This window comes from Bison bison, unplaced genomic scaffold, assembly GCF_000754665.1.
Source record: "Bison bison bison isolate TAMUID 2011002044 unplaced genomic scaffold, Bison_UMD1.0 scf7180017864377, whole genome shotgun sequence".
NCBI classification, from domain to species: Eukaryota; Metazoa; Chordata; class Mammalia; order Artiodactyla; family Bovidae; genus Bison; species Bison bison.
The window spans coordinates 3102445-3120801 of NW_011494949.1; positions in this window are offsets into that span (position 1 = coordinate 3102445).

Here is an 18357-nt window from a genome sequence, read left to right on the forward strand (position 1 = left end):
AATAAGTGGATAAGTCAGAGTATCCTAACATCAAATTAAAAAAGAAAGAAAAAGAAAACAAAGGAGTATTTTCATAAGTAGCACACAAGCATTTAGGTTTCTTATGGTGTCCAAGGGATGAGGAAGAATGAAGACCTTCCTCACCCATTTAAACTCATATTCTCATCATCCCTGCAGTGAACTCACTGATCCATTTACCCAGAGACCCCAGGACTGACTGTGGGACAGACCAGGATGGAATCTCTTTGGTGAGAATTAACCTAAGGTCCGTCTAGTCAAGGCTATGGTTTTTCCAGTGGTCACGTATGGATGTAAGAGTTGGACTGTAAAGAAAGCTGAGCGCCGAAGAATTGATGCTTTTGAACTGTGGTGTTGGAGAGGACTCTTGAGAGTCCCTTGGACTGCAAGGAGATCCAACCAGTCCATTCTGAAGGAGATCAGCCCTGGGATTTCTTTGGAAGGAATGATGCTAAAGCTGAAACTCCAGTACTTTGGCCACCTCATGCGAAGAGTTGACTCATTCGAAAAGACTCTGATGCTAGGAGGGACTGGGGGCAGGAGGAGAAGGGGACGATAGAGGATCAGATGGCTGGATGGCATCACAGACTCGATGGACGTGAGTCTGAGTGAACTCCGGGAGTTGGTAATGGACAGGGAGGCCTGGCATGCTGCGATTCATGGGGTCACAAAGAGTCGGACACGACTGAGCGACTGAACTGAACTGACCTGAACCTAATGATGAAGTAGCTCCATTGCGAAGCTTGAGGACCCAATCAAACATCTGAGTATCAATGTGACCGAGTTTTGAGTTCAGGGATATACACGGTGGTGTTGTCAGCAAACAGATGATTTCTAGAATGTGAGCCAGGATGATATCATCATGGCAGTGAGTCTATGAGGAGATGAAGCTGTGGTCAGAGAGGGAGACACAGGAGAGAGAGACTAAGAGACACTCATCCACATCTAGGAGAGAACAGTGGAGGCTAACACACAGCCAGAAGTGCGTCCTTCACCAGGCGTGCAGTCTGGCATGGGTGGGCATGGGTGCAGGTGTCTGGAGCCTGGTTTCCACTACAGCCCTCTCAACCTCTAACCCCAAGGCAAGGAGTTTGCATGCGTGGTACATTTTTCTCATCTCAAAGAAAGTGCTTTACACTGTACTGTACATTTCATTAGCTTGAGATGAGTTAACTGGAAGAATGCTTTATTAGCTATCAGAAATGATCAAGTTCAAAAGGCATAAATCATAGTAGCTTTGAATTCAGTGACATATATTTTATGGGTTTTGGTTATTTTCTGAATAAATATATCTCAAAAGAGAAGCTAAATCCTCATGTGACTAAGCAGCAGATTCTAGAACAATGGCTGCATTTGGCCAAGATGAGGCAGAATTGGAGGCTGGAGGGTCCTGACTGGGAAACAAATGCTCTGGTATCAGGGGTGTGGCCCTCGGTCGTGAGAGCTCTCCCTGCCTCCTGAACTAGCTGTAATTCAGCCCCGCAGACTCAGGGGCTGAGAGAAGCACACACCTGAGCTTATGGGTCTGCAGGTCAGATGGCCAACAGGCACGGGAAAAGATGAGAGACGTCACTAACTGTTAGAGAAACACAAATCAAAGCTGCAACGGGGCATCACCTCACATGTCAGAACGGCCATCACCACAAAGCCCACAAACAAGTGCTGGAGAGGGTGTGGGAAAAAGGGAACCCTCAGACACTGCTGGTGGTAATGCAGATTGGTGCACCCACCAAGGAGAACACGATGGAGGTTCCTTAAAAATCTAAAACCAGAACTACCACGTGACCCAGTAATCCCACTCCTGGGCAGATAGCTAGATCAAACCATAATTTGAAAAGATGCGTGCGTCCCACTGCTCATGGCAGCACGTTTACAACAGCCAGGAACCAGACACTACCTAGCTGTCCACCAACAGAGGAAAGGGTGAACAAGGTGTGGCACATACATGCATTGGAATACTGCTCAGCCACAAAAAGCATGGAATCATGCCATTTGCAGCAACGTCGATAGATCTAGAGATTATCACACTAGGTGAAGTAAGACAGACAAGCATCATATTCCATCACTTAAATGTAGAATCTAAAAAATGATATGAAGGAACTTAGGCACAAAACAGAAATAGACTCATGGATATAGAAAAAACAAAACAAAGCGGAAAAGCTTATGTTTGCCAAAGGGGAAAGGAGGTAAGGCATAAATTAGGAGTCTAGCATCAACATATGTGTGTGCATGCATGCTTAGTCCACTCGGCTGTGTCCAACTCTTTGTGACCCCATGGACGGTGGCCCACCAGTCTCTGTCCACAGAATTTTCCAGGCAAGAATACTTGAATGGATTGCCATTTCCTTCTCCAGGGGATCTTCTCGACTCAAGGATCGAACCCATGTCTCTTTTGTCTCCTGCTTTGGCAGGCAGGTTCTTTAGCATGGAGCCACCAGGGAAGCCCCAAGATCACACTGCTATATATAAAATAGATCACCAGGTACCTACAGAATAGCACAGGGAACTATACTCAGTATTTTGTAAGAACTTATAAGGGGGAAAGAACCTGAAAAAGAGTACATATGTATAACTGAATCACTTTGCTGATACACAAGCATTGTAAATCAACTGTATATCAATTAAAAACAAAGTTAACAAAAAGACTCCAAAATAGGTCTCACTTGGCAAAAATCAAGGAGCCTGCAAAACTGAGTTCTACTTGGAGGCTCTGGGGAGAATGTATGTCCTTGTGTTTCCCAGACCCCGGGACCCTGGGACAGACCCTGGGACAGACCCTGGGACCCCTTGCTTCATGTCCCCTCATCCCCCATCCAGTATCTCATCATCACACCTCCTCTCACTCGGATCCTCTTGCTTGTCTCTTATAAAGACCCTTGTAATTATTCTGTCATCATTGTAAATTGTATAATATAAACTGTACAACAATTGCATTGCTGACTAATTGTGATCAGTCATAACAGGTGGAAGCAGTGACAGATTTTATTTTCTTTGGCTCCAAAATTACTGTGGATGGTGACTGCAGTCATGAAATTAAAAGATGCTTGACACTTGGAAGGAAAGCTATAATAAACCTAGACAGCATATTAAAAATTGGAGACATCACTTTGCCAACAAAGTTCCATTTAGTCAAAGCTATAGTTTTTCCAGTAGTCATGTATGGATGTGAGAGTTGGACCATTAAGAAGGCTGAGCACTGAAGAATTGATGCTTTCATATTGTGGTATTGGAGAAGACTCTTGAGAGTCCCTTGGACTGTAAAGAGATCAAACTAGTCAATCCTAAAGGAAATCAACCATGAGTATTCATTGGAAGGACTGATGCTGAAGCTGAAGCTCCATTACTTTGGCCACCTGATGTGAAGCCCTGACTCACTGGAAAAGACCCTGATGCTGGAAAAGATCAAACACAAAAGGAGAAGAGAGTGGCAGAGGAGGTGATGTTTAGACAGCATCACCGATTCAATGGACATGAATCTGAGCAAACTCCAGGAAACAAGGAAGAACAGGGAAGCCTGCATGCTGCAGTCCATGGGGTCACAAATAGTCAGACACAACTTAGCAGCTGAATAACAGCAATTGTAACAGGTGACTATACTGTGATCACATGGACTCTGCGTAACAAACTTACCATCTTAGTATCTGTCACCTAATCTCATCAGCAAAGTCCCTTTTGCTGCATAAGGTTAACATGTCCACAGTATTCTGCCTGCTGCAATTCCCTTCAATTATTTTCATCCTCATAATTTTAAGACTAAAATTTGGTTTAGCTTTTGGGATCTTTGGGCTTCCCTCATAGCTCAGTTGGTAAAGAATCTGCCTGCAATGCAGGAGACCCCGGTTCGATTCCTGGGTCTGGAAGATCCACTGGAGAAGGGCTGGGTTACCCACTCCAGCATTCTTGGGCTTCCCTTGTGGCTCAGCTGGTAAATAATCTACCTGCAATGTGGGAGACCCAAATTTGATCCCTGGGTTGGGAAGACCCCTTGGAGAAGGGAAAGATTACCCACTCCAGTATTCTGGCCTGGAGAATTCCATGGACTGTATAGTCCATGGGGTTGCAAAGAGTCGGACACGACTGAGTGACTTTCACTACTGGGATCTTTACTCCGCTGAAATCAATATCTGTCAATGACTTCCTCAAATATCCAAATAGTTGGAAAATGGCTACCTTCCAAATGTAGTGCCATCTGAGCTGCTTCCTGACTCTACCTGGGACTTCAGGGTGCCAGTGGCCAGCTGAGGATGTGCTGTGGACCCTTTGCTGTGTCCCCAGGAGGAGTCTAGCTGCTCCACCCCTACGTGGTTCCTCAGGGTTCCTGAGGGAGGCTGGCTGCTCCAGACACTTGGCCCATCCACAGGGAACATCCTAGCAGGGGAAGCTGACAATCAAATACCCATAGAATCTACAAATATATTTTCTTTTAAAATTGGAGTAAAGTTGCTTTACAGTTTTGTGCTAGTGTCTGCTGTGCAGAAAGTGAATCAACTACGTGTGCATATAACGTATATGCCTCTCTCCCACCCCACCCAACATCCCCCTCCTCTAGGTCGCCACAGAGCACCAGGTGAGCTCCTTGTTTTAAACAAAAGTGGGCGCAGTTGGGAATGTTGGGACTAGCAGGAGGAGGAAGGCAATTTGAACTTGAAGAAGAGCAGCCGAGTTATCCTGGCTCAGAAAGTGAAGTCGGGCAACCGCATGGCCCAGAAGACATCAGGAGGAAGGTTTTCAGGCCCCAGAGATGGCCAAGTCAGGCATCCAACCAACCAAGAAAACCAGTGAACACGAGGCTGGAGAAAGTGTCCCCAGAGACAGATGGGGGTATGCGGTCGGGGCCCCACCTTGTCCACCTGCTTGCTGCCCCCCGGCCACATCTCTGCAGCCCTACTATTTGCTTCTCTCTGGGCTCCTGTCTCTCAGGTCGCACCCTGTGAAGGCCCTGCCCCCACCTGCTTCTTTTCTGAAGGCCACTACCTCTCTCAAGGCAGCCTCTCCACCCTCTTCTCTGCCCTGCCCTTCTTCCTGGGGGAGCTATCAACCTTCCTCCTGACCCCGCATGAGGAGGCCCAGCACCTGGGTGATCCTTCTCAGCTGCTCACACCTTCTGGAAAGAGTCCTTTGAACAGTTCAGTTCAGTTCAGTCGCTCAGTCGTGTCTGACTCTTTGTGACCCCATGAACTGCAGCATGCCAGGCCTCCCTGTCCATCACCAACTCCTGGAGTTCACTCAAACTCATGTCCACTGACTCAGTGATGCCATCCAACCATCTCATCCTCTGTCGTCCCCTTCTCTTCCTACCTTCAGTCTTTCCCAGCATCAGGGTCTTTTCCAAGGAGTCAGCTCTTCGCATCAGGTGGCCAAAGTATTAGAGTTTCAGCTTCAACATCAGTCCTTCCAATGAATATTTAGGAGTGATTTCCTTTAGGATATACTTGTTGTTGCAGCCCAAGGGACTCTCAGGAGTCTTCTCCAACACCACAGTTCAAAAGCATCAATTCTTCAGTGCTCAGCTTTCTTTGTAGTCCAACTCTCACATCTATACATGACTACTGGAAAAACCATAGCCTTGACTAGCCTTGTCCTTTGAACAAACTCTCCTCAAATCGTTCTAATCTGAGTGTGGCCCTGTGTTCCGCCGGTGCCTTGATGGACATGGCGAGATGTCACACAAGGCCTTGCAGGTCCTCAGAGGACCTTAACCTTCCTCCCAGGGGAATGGGAGCCTGCTTCTGTGAGCAGAGACTTGATGTGACCTAAGGGACCTCAACAAGGGCCACTCCCTGAGGAGAGACTCCAGAGGGCAAGGAGGAGGGAGGTGGTGTCCAATTAGCAAGGGACAATGGCAGAGGCCACAGTGAGCCCTGAGGGATGGAAGTAGTCCAGCTCTGCATGCCTCTGAACGTTGAGCCAATGGAATTTCCGCAGGATGGAGACGTGAGAAAAAGGAAGATGCTGCCAAGTTTTGTGACATGAACGACCAGAAGGGTGAACTTGCCAGGGATAGACACAAGAAAGCTTGTAGGTAGGGTGGGTTTTGTGGGGGAAGGTAGACGTTTCTGGTTTGGACATGTGGAGATTGGGATATCGAATATCCAGGATGGACGTGGGCTTCCTCGTACCTCTCCGGTCTCACCAATGGGACTTCACACCCATGGCTTTGGAGCAGACACACCTGCCTCCTTGCACATCCTTTCACTCATCAAGGGGCCCCAGGCGGGTGCCTTCAGGGACATCACTCTGTCTGCCTGAAAGGCTTACTTCCAAATGAGTCTTTCTCTACCTTTGGATATCTGCTGAAATGGCATCTTCTCATCCCAAACTTTTCTTCCCAGACTGTACACAATCACATTCTCTTTTCAAATTTCCCTGGTCTCATTTCTGCTGAATGTTCTTACAATTCTTAGCACTGTCTAACACACGACAGGCGTTTTACTCATTTACTGTGCTTATTTTCTGTCTTTCCATGGGCATATAAGCTCCACTGGGGCAGGGGATTTTCTTGATTTGTTTGTTTTGTTTGTTTCGGCTTGCTTTTTTTCCATTGTTTTTCTTCATTGCATTATATTCCATGGTGAGAGTAATGACCAGTCGTGCAGTAGACGCTCAGTGAAGAAAGGATTTTCTTCTATTTGTTGAAGAAAGGAGCAGACAAGGCTGACGGTTTCTCATTGCAGTCACCTGCAAACTTGCACACGTGTGAATTTCATCCATAAATACTCCTGGGTGAGTGGCACCTGAGTGTCACCCGAGGCCAGGCACTGTGCACGAAAAAAATAAATTTTGATGTGGTCTACACCATCACAGATTTTGCATTCAGTCTAAACATTTTCAGAGAAAGGGATCCAATGGGACTGCCTTTAATTTTTTTACATCCTTTTGATTCACTCGAGTTTTGTCTGCCTAATAATATTGAATCCATGTGCCTTCAGGAGAGAATAAAAACTTCCTCCAGATGGTCTGTCAGTTTTGGTGGATGTCATATTTTTATCCAGTTTGAGCACATATTTTTTTTATTAGTCCAAGGAGCCCTAAGTAGAGGGTCTTAAAATTTACGTAACAGTGGTACAGTCTTGTCAGATAAGATCATCAGTGGAATCTGCTTATTCTAAATGAGAAGACAATACACAAGTCTTTTCATTTTCCCTCTTGCATTATTTTTGTTGAGGTTCGAAGCTTTGGGTTTTTAAATTTATATTATCTCTCATCACTGATGTGACTAGAATGCAGTCTGTACTTGCCAGTCTGGGAAATTAGAAGAACACAACCTGTTTGTGATCATTTTTGTGGGGTTTTGCATCAGTTAAAAAGGGTGCTGGGAGTATCTGGGGTCCTTGTGGAGGATTAAAGGGTGTCATCCCCTCCATGAAACACACTTGACTTTGAACAAGTCCCAGGATCACTGTGAGATGGTTACTAACAGGGAAAACATTGATGGAACATTTCCCAAGAAAGTTCCCAGGAAATGAAGACTTGTTTGTAGACATTAAAATGAATTTTTAACCTAAATTATTTAAGTTTGTTATCTGTCTGTTTTGCCATCAAAAGATGAAAGTCTTCTTTGAATCGATGATCATACATTCATTTACCAGCAAAGGAAAAGGGCAATGGAGAAGGCAATTGTCAGTCACACTTGGACAGCCTTGGCTGTCCCATTGCATCACACAAAGAAATTGGGTGAGCTTCTAGGAAGTTATTTCCAAAAATAACAATATTGAAATTTGACCTGCACCTCTTGTACTCTTGCATTTTTTGTGAATTAAGTACACCAGCGTGGCAAAGAACTCTAATAATTTTTGTCCTTAATCCCACATATGAAGTAGCTACATTTCTCCCATAAGATTAATGAGGTAAGTTCATGTAAAGGTTATGTATTCAGCTAAAACCTGGCAGGAAAATTGGGAACACATTTAACATGATTTGTCATTAAAAATTACACCCTGTCTGCTTTTTTGATTGTTGGATTCTGATTGTTGAGTTGCTTGCCAAGGAGTAGAACTCAAGCACTTTGAGAAAAATTCTAAAAACAAGAAAAGAAAAAGAGAGTAATCTGTTAATTGAATGAGTAGAAACAGGAATATAAAGATATGACAACTTTCGTAGCTATTTAACATACAAAAATTGTGAAAACAGCCAAGATATAAAGCTACCATTGCCACGGAAATAATTATGTGTATGTGTTACGTCACTTTGGTCATGTTTGACTCTGTGACATTATGGACGGCAGCCCGCCAGGCTCCTCTGTCCGTGGGATCCTCCAGGCAAGAACACTGGAGTGGGAGACTGTGCCCTCCTCCAGGAATTTTCCCAACCCAGGAATCGAACTCGTGTCTCTTGTCTCCTGCATTGGCAGGCGGATTCTTTACCGCTAATGCCGCCTGGAAAATAGTTGATATATGTAAATAAATAGATTATTGAATCAATAGATAGTGAATTATACAAAGAGCTCTCCAGTAAAGTATCAATGTAGTTGTAAAATTATTGTAATACTAATGAGTCATATTTGTATTCCAAGTTTTATAGTTAATCTAATGAGCGATAACGTAAAGCAACTTAAACCAGGGAAGAGAGAAAAACTAAGGTACTGTTACAGATTGCTGAGATCTCCATTGCCATATCGCGATTGCCATCGACACACACAGGATTCCAAGCAGCCTGGGGAAAAGCCAAGGTGCCCAATGCCTTGAGCATTTCTCTCCAGGCTTCTGCTTAAGGACAATAGACCAGTATCAGACCATTTGTTGAAAGTGCAGTAGCCTTGTTCGCCGTCATTCTGAAGCACTGTCTAAGGGAGACCCCGTGGAACACCTCTTGGGGGGTAAGAGTTGTATAGAGCCCTTGTGTCATGAAGGCTGAACATCAGTTTTCAAAATCTTCATTTGGCTGGAGCCCCAACCCATTTATTGATTAAAAACCAAAAAGTGACTATATCTATAATATGTAGGTGAAAACAATGTTTGATTTTTATTAAAAAACCCACATGCAGTTAAGACTACAGGACCAGTGACAACCATCATGTTTGGGGCCCTTGTTACAGTGGCCACAGGGGAACCTAACACCTCCTGCCCCCTGAGGTTTGCACCAGAGACGGTCACCGTGGTCCACCAGAGCCCTGATGGAAACAGCCCTCCCTGGCTGGAAGGGACCTACCAAACGCAAGGACGGACTTTTCTGAAGGAAAGCAAGAGGGGCAGGAAAGGAAAAGGTTGCCATCCATCAAGATGTCCAAGTAGGAAGGTGTGCTTGGGAAATAAGAATGGAGGAAAGCAAAAAAGAAAAACAAAGCTTTAAAGTTGAAGAATAAGCCTACACAGTCATATGTCAGATATGGTGCCTATAAAATATTCATTTCTGTTATCCAACAGCCAAGGAAAAAAATGGGGAAAATCAGAATTTTTCTTGGACTAAAATCACAGATATTTTCTTATTTTTAAATTATTATACCTCACCTCTGGGAAAACTTTCTAGAAATTATACATAGAGGATTGTTTTGTATGACTCTGTTATCATTAAAGAACAATTAATCCAAAACTCGAGAACATGTCAAATATTATTAGAGAATAAAGCAGATTCTGTTCATTATATTCATGCTTAGACTATTATCTGATATTGAGCACAGCCTCTTAGTATTACACTGTGTTTTTTGTTTTTTACAAATTAACCTAAATAGAAATGATCTTGATGATGGTCTCTTTGGCCTGAACTTGTAGTTAGGAATCTCTCTTCTGATTTCTAATTCTAACTCCTCTCTCTCATTAACATGCAAAGTGAAGGAATTCACAACCATGTCCTGTCCTCAAATCCTATCTCTTTCAAAGGAGGAAAATAGAGCTTCCTTGCTTAACCTGCATCCTGCTTCTGACTCCAGAGATGTTGAGAGGATAAAGCGATCATATATGCAAGAATCCTGGAGCTCCTCAGAAGTAATCTAATTTGCCTACTTAGAAGGTTTATTGAGGGGATAAAAGAGAACTCAAATTTCTGTGAAGTGTTGCAAGCATCTCTGAAGAAAGGAGGCTTGCATATTCCGTTACTCTCATTCTGTGTGTTAATATGCAGGAAAGTTCAGTTCAAGTATATCTATTCTTATTTTGAAGTGATGAGAAAAGTGCTTCCCCTCTTAGATATGCAGTTCATCTTGTGGTTGTGCCAAATAAGTTAATCCTCCAGTTACTGACATCATTAAATTTCCATTTGAAATAGAGATGGCAAAACAGGTTTTAGCCGTGGATTTGATAGCACTGCTCTCAGAATTTGTCAGTGATATCCACCTGCAAATAAAAACTTGGTAAAGCATGCCAACTAAAAAGATGCACAACTTGAGCGTCGTAAGTTAAGTTTCATTGGGGGCAAAATGAGGACTGCAGCCTGGGAGACAGCCCCTTAGATCACTCTGAGAGATGGCTCCAAAGAGGCACTCAGAGAAGGTCAGTGTAAGAGACTTTGGTGAAGGGGGAGTTCAAAGCAATCAAGCCCTTACTTTACAAAAGGTTTTCTGCTCGTCATGAGGATCTGATGTTATCATGAAGGAATTTAGTTCTTTTCTGGATATGAGGAAATGCAAGGATTGGCATCAGGAAATCAGTTCCTGAAATTATCAAACCTTCTAGATGTCTGTTCCACCCGATTCCCTGGAGCACAGAGTGCCTCACTCCGCCCTCATCTCCCTCCCAGGTTGTTGAAGGTCCACAGCTGCAGCAGCGCAGGGTTCAGTCTCTGCAAATGGCAAATGTCCTTGTTGTTCAGTCACTGGCAGTGCTCTTGGCAAGTGCCAATTTGTAGTTGACAAGCAGGTGCTCATTGCTTTTAAAAATTTCACCAGTGTGCCCTCCTGGAGTCCTCCTCTGGGTGATATGGGGCATCTGCATTGGACTGGTCACTGGCCATCCAACCAGTTCAGCTCAGTTCAGTTCAGTCCCTCAGTCGTGTCCAACTCTTTGCAACCCCATGGATTGCAGCACGCCAGTCTTCCCTGTCCATCACCAACTCCTGAAGCCTTCTCAAACTCATGTCCATTGAGTCGTGAAGCTATCCAATAATCTCATCCTCTGTGTCCCCTTCTCCTCTCACCTCAACCTTTTCCAGAATCAGGGTCTTTTCCAATGAGTCAGTTCTTCGTATCAGGTGGCCAAAGGATTGGAGTTTCAGCCTCAGCATCAGCCATCCATCCACTCCCAAGCAATCACCTTGTTTCAGGTAGATGCAGCTTCCTCTTTAGCCTCTGGGTCACATCCCAATCTGACTCCTAGTCCTTAGCTATATCTGGATCATTTGCATCTTAATGGTGAGAGCTCTGCTTATCTAATATTTTTTCTTTTCATTCAACCATCCCTCCTTTGCATTGTCCAAAGTCCTGCCTGGCCTCTGAGCATGGCAAGATGCACTCATTCTCCCTCACAAGTGGCCAGTGGTGCCTCCAGTTACTGGGCTCCATGACTGTTTATCTGATAGAGCTTGAACAAGCCCCATCAGCTATCATTCAGGTGACATAGGGTGGCCTGACCCAGCCCACCCTGTGATCCTGGTGGGCACACTCCATCTGTTGGTTGAACATTGGCTTCAGGATTATCCAGGCAGCAGCCAACTCCCTGCTTTAAATACTCTGAGAGATTTATTGCAGACATAAGAACAAGAGGGGCATTACTGATAAACAACTTGCCGGCCAGTGCAGGAAACATGAGACACAAGTTCAGTCACTGAGTTGGGAAGATCCCCTGATAGAGGGCATGGCAATACACTCCAATATTCATGCCTGGAGAATCTCATGGACACATGAGCCTGGCTGGCTACAGTCCACGGGGTCACAGAGAGTCAGACATGACTAAGAGATTATGACTTGGAAATATGTTTAATAGACAATGGCAGGAACACATAGTTCAGTTCAATTCCATTCAGTTCAGCCACTCAGTCATGTCGGACTCTTTGTGACTTCACGGACAGGCTCCTCTATCCATGGAATTTTCCAGGCAAGAATGATAAAGTGAGGTAGCATTTCCTCCTCCAGGGGATTTCCCAAACCAGGGATTGAACCCAGGGACCCAGGTCTCTTGCATCACCTGCATTGACAAGCAGGTTCTTTGCAAATGGTACCACCTGGGAAGTCCCCCAAAATATCTGTGGTAGAATAAAATAGAGGTAAAAGCAAACAGGTCTTGGTTCAGCTGCAACATACCAGCTGGTGGGCATGAGCTAGCTGCTTAAACTGTCTGTGTTTTCATTCTCTGACTTGTAAATTGCTTATGGTGGTGGCAGTTTAGGTGCTCAGTCATGTCTGACTCTTGAGATACTATGGACTATAGTGCACCAGGCTCCTCTGCCCATGGGATTTTCCAGGCAAGAAAACTGGAGTGGGTTGTCATTTCCTTCTCCAGGGGATCTTCCTGACTGGGAATCAAACCTGGATCTCTTGAATTGCAGATAGATTCCCTACCAACTGAGCCATCAGGAAAGCTCCATAAATTACATATAATAACATCTAATTTAGATTGTTCTTATAAGAATTAAGTGAGGTCAGATACATAAAAGATTTAAGTAAGCCTTCAGCAATGGCCTTATTTTCCTTCCTATCTTATTGGTCGGGTATATACTTCTCATTCCAGCTGAGCTATTTCAAAACCTAAAAGATGATACTGTAAAAGCACTGCACTCAATATGCCAGCAAATTTGGAAAACTCAGCAGTGGCAGCAGGACTGGAAAATGTCAGTTTTCACTCCAATCCCAAAGAAAGGCAATGCCAAAGAATGTTCAAACTACCGCACAATTGCACTCATCTCACACGCTAGCAGAGTAATGCTCAAAATTCTCCAAGCCAGGATCCAACAGTACCTGAATCAAGAACTTCCATATATTCAAGCTGGGTTTAGAAAAGGCAGAGGAACCAGAGATCAAATTGCCAACATCTGCTGGATCATAGAAAAAGCAAGAGATCCAGAAAACCATCTATTTCTGCTTTATTGACTATGCCAAAGCCTTTGACTGTGTGGATCACAAAAAACTGTGGAAAATTCTTCAAGAGATGGGAATACCAGACCACCTGACCTGCCTCCAGAGAAATACATATATAGGTGAAGAACCAATAGTTACAACTGGACATGGAACAACAGACTGGTTCCAAATTTGGAAAGGAGTATGCCAAGGCTGTATGTTGTCACTTTGCTTATTTAATTAATATGCAGTGAACATCATGGGAAATGCTGAGCTGGGTGAAGCACAGCTGGGAATCAAGATTGCTGGGAGAAATATCAATAACCTCAGATACGCAGATGAAAACACCCTTATGGCAGAAAGCATAGAGTAACTAAAGAGCCTCCTGATGAAGCGAAAACGAGAGTGGAAAACCTGGCTTAAAACTCAACATTCAAAAAAACAAAGATTATGGTATCTGGTCTCATCACTTCATGGTAAATAGATGGGGGGAAAATAGAAACTTTCAGTTCAGTTTAGTTGCTCAGTTGTGTCTGACTCTTTGCTACCTCATAGACTGCAGCACGCCAGGCTTCTCTGTTCATCACCAACTCCCGGAGCCTATTTAAACTTATGTCCATCATGTCAGTGATTCCATCCAACCATCTCATCCTCTATCGTCCCCTTCTCTGACCTCCTTCAATGTTTCCCAGCATCAAGGTCTTTTCCAATGAGCCAGATGTTCCCGTCAGTTGGCCTAAGTATTGGAGTTTCAACTTCAGCATCAGTCCTTCCAATGAATATTCAGGACTGATTTTCTTTAGGATTGACTGGTTAGATCTCCTTGCAGTCCAAGACACTCTCAAGAGATTCTCCAACACCACAGTTCAAAAGCATCAATTCTTCAGTATTTGGCTTTCTTTATAGTCTAACTCTCACATCCATACATGACTACTGGAAAAACCATAGCTTTGACTAGATGGACCTTTGTTGGTAAAGTAATATCTCTGATTTTTAGTAGGCTCTCTAGGTTGGTCATTGCTTTTCTTCCAAGGAGCAAGCATCTTTTAATTTCATGGCTACAGTCACCATCTGCAGTGATTTTGGAACCCCCAAAAATAAAGTCTCTCACTGTTTCCCCATCTATTTACTCTGAAGAGATGAGACCGGATGCCATGATCTTAATTTTCTGAATGTTGAGTTTTAAGCCAACATTTTCACTCTCCTCTTTCACTTTCATCAGGAGGCTCTTTAGTTCTTCTCTTTCTGCCATAAGGTTGGTATCATCTACATATCTGGGGTTATTGATATTTCTCCCAGCAATCTTGATTCCAGCTTGTGCTTCATCCTGTTCATCATTTCACATGATGTACTCTGCATATAAGTTAAATAAGCAGGGTGACAATACACAGCCTTGACATACTCCTTTCCCGATTTGGAACCAGTCTGCTGTTCCATGTCCAGCTCTAACTATTGCTTATTGACTTGCATACAGATTTCTCAGGAGGCAGGTCAGGTGGTCTGGTATCCCCATCTCTTGAAGAATTTTCCACAGTTTTTTTGTGATCCACACAGTCAAAAGCTTTGGCATAGTCAGTAAAGCAAAAGTAGATGTTTTCCTGGAACTCTCCTGCTTTTTCTGCGATCCAGCAGATGTTGACAGTTTTATCTCTGGTTCCTCTGACTTTTCTAAATTCAGCTTGAACATATGGAAATTCATGGTTTGTGTACTGTTGAAGCCTGGCTTGGAGAACTTTGAGCATTACTTTGGTAGTGTGTGAGATAAGTTCAATTGTGCTGTAGTTTGAGCATTCCTTGGCATTACCTTTCTTTGGGATTGGAAACAAAACTGACTTTTTCAGTCCTGTGACCACTGCTGAGTTTTCCAAATTTGCTGGCATAATAACTGCAGCACTTTCACAGCATCATCTTTTAGGATTTGAAATAGCTCAACTGGAATTCCATCACCTCCACTAGCTTTGTTCATAGTGATGCTTCTTAAGGCCCACTTGACTTCGCACTCTAGGATGTCTGGCTCTAGGTGAGTGATCACACCATCATGGTTATCTGGGTCATGAAGATATTTTTTGTATAGTTCTTCTGTGTATTCTTGTCACCTTTTCTTAATATCTTCTTCTTCTGTTAGGTTCATACAATTTCTGTTCTTTATTGTGCTCATCTTTGCATGAAATGTTCCCTTGGTATCTCTAATTTTCTTGAAGTGATCTCTAGTCTTCCCCATTCTATTGTTTTTCTCTATTTCTTTGCATTGATCACTGAGGAAGGCTTTCTTCTCTCTCCTTGCTATTCTTTGGAACTCTGCATTCAGATGGGTATATCTTTCCTTTCCTCCTTTGCCTTTACCTTCTCTTTTTTTCTTAGCTATTTGAAAGGCCTCATCACACAACCGTTTTGCCTTTTGGCATTTCTTTTTCTTGGGAATGGTCTTGATCCTTGCCTCCTGTACAATGTCATGAATGTCTATTGTAGTTCGTCAGGCACTCTGTCTATCAGACCTAATCCCTTGAATCTATTTCTCACTTCCACTGTATAATCATAAGTGTTTTGATTTAGGTCATACCTGAATGGTCTAGTGGTTTTCCCTACTTTCTTCAATTTAATTCTGAATTTGGCAATAAAGAGTTCATGATCTGAGCCACAGTCAGCTCCTGGTCTTGTTTGTGCTGATTGTATAGAGCTTCTCCATCTTCAGCTGCAAAGAATACGATCAATCTGATTTCAGTATTGACCATCTGGTGATGTCCATGTGTAGAGTCTTGTCTTGTGTTGTTGAATGACCCGTATGTTCTCTTGGCAAAACTGTTAGCCTTTGACCTGGCTTCCCTTGTGGCTCAGTTGGTAAAGAAATTGCCAGCAATGTGAGCTACCTGGGTTTAATCCCTGGGTTGGGAAGATCCCCTGGAGAGGGGAAAGGCTACCCACTCCAGTATTCTGGCCTGTACAATTCCATGGACTATAGAGCCCATTGGATTGCAAAGAGTCAGACACAACTGATCATGTTCAAATGGAAAGTTTGACAGACTTTATTCTCTTGGACTCCAAATCACTGCAGATAGTGACTGCAGCCATGAAATTAAAAGATGGTTGCTCCTTGGGAAAAAAGCTATGGCCAACCTAGACAGCATATTAAAAAGCAGAGGCATTACTTTGGTGACAAAGTCCATCTAGTCAAAGCTATGGTTTCTCCAGTAGTCATGTATGAATGTGAGAGTTGGACTATAAAGAAAGCTGGGCACTGATGCTTTTGAACTGTGGTGTTGAAGAAGGCTCTTGAGAGTTCCTTAGACTGCAAGATCAAACCAGTCAATCCTAAAGGAAATCAGTCCTGAATATTCATTGAAGGGACTGATGCTGAAGCTGAAGCTCCAATACTTTGGCCTCCTGATGTGAAGAACTGACTCATTGGAAAAGACCCTGATGCTGAGAAAGATTGAAGACAGGAGGAGAAGGGGACAACAGAGGATGAGATGGTTGGATGTCATCACTGACTTGTTGGACATGAGTTTGAGCAAGCTCTCAGAGTTGGTGATGGACAGGGAGGCCTGGTGTGCTGTAGTTCATGGGGTCAGAAAGAGTTGGACATGACTGAGTGATTGAACTGAAACTTTTCATTCAAATTATATTCATTGCCTTTCTGTCCGCATCATTCTTATCATATTGTTAAAATTCTTTGAAAATGAGACTTATAGCTTGCTCACCATTTTTGTGAGCCTAAATATGAGCTGATGCTTTTTAAGTGAATATATGTATGTAACACAGTATGATGTGATGACAGAGAGCCTTCCTACTTAATGAAGAGGTAAATCAAGACCCACCCATGCCCTTCTAAGAAGATCCATCTCTGACTTAGGACCATGAGACTTTAATACATGAAGTCCTGTCCTGGGAGCTCCCTGGTGAGAATGGTCAGTTATTATCTGTCTGTACTAGAGGAACTTTCTTTCTTTTATCATCACCTAATGAAAAAGTGGTTATTCCAAGTTTGAGGGTTTTAATGGGTTCAGATATCTCTCGGATTTTTTTTTTTCTTCCTGGAAGTTAATACTATTTGTTATTTGTTTTGGACTCATCATCCAGAATCTCAAATTGAGAGTCTCCTTCCATTGATCACCACATACGCTGAGTGTGGGCATAAACCCAAGGGTATATGACTGAGAGAGGATGCACAGTTGAGACCTTCAAGTTTTGATAAAACGGGGTTGATCACGGGCACACAGTACATCCCCAAATCAGGTAGTGGCGTCCCTGAAACACCACTGCCCCAAACTCGTTGGCTTAAACAATGATCATTGTTTCACACTCATGTGTTTGGACATTGCTGATGGAGGTTGGGTGCAGCTGTTTCTGTGTTTTCCTTTGGGTTTGACTCCTTTGGGTTTGTTCCAAATATGTTGTTCCTGGGCATAGGCTGTGGGAGTAGTAAATATCTAGGGATGCATTTTTAAAATTTATTATTATTATTATTTTACTTTACAATATTGTATTGGTTTTGCCATAAATCAACATGTATCTGCCACAGGTGTACATGTGTTCCCCATCCTGAACCCCCTTCCCACGTCCCTCCCCATACCATCCCTCTGGGTCATCCCAGTGCACCAGCCCCAAGCTTCCTGTATCCTGCATCCAATCTGGACTGGTGATTCAAGTGATATCTTCTTGCATCACTTCTAGAAACATCCCGCTGGCCAAGTGAGTCCTGTGGCACCAAATCAAGGTCCTGAGAACCATCTGCTGTATTAATACACATCTTATTAATCTTTTGTGTCAAACCAACAAAAAAACAACCCAGATCAGTGTAAGTGGGACCTTGAAGTTGGAAGGGGTAGGAAGTGTGAACATTTCTGAACAACAGTCTCCTTGACCACTTGCCCAGAGATTCTAATGAATTGTTCAAATGCTCAACTTTGAGCATCAGGAAATGCAAGAAAAATGACTATAAACCAAAGGGTTACTTTCTTTAGAGAAGAAGAATGTCCGTGGCAAAGTCAAGCTATAATCTTACCCCTTGGTTTGTTTTTTCATATATCTTGAAGACATTCTAAATTCTATTCTTTATAATATAAGGAAGCTATAATTCATATGATCTCTATTCTTTTCCATTTATATTTCCAACTCCTTTCTTTTAAATTTGAAAAAAGAGGATAGTGTTAAATAGACTTGAGGTTTAAGTAAGGAGATTAGTTCTTTGGTAGCTGAATATTGGAGCAAATCTATCTGAATTTTGATTGAGACATTCCGAAGGAGAGTAGGGAGTTGTGTACCACAAGGTGGGATTAACGTAAATTGATTTGTCCAAGGTTATTTGTTTAGGTAATGGAGGTAATAGAAGGAGGGCCCCAGGTCTCGGGGAACTGATGCTCTGAGACGTCCCATCCTGTCATCGTGTTCAAAGCAGGTTCACATCAGGGCAACTCCAT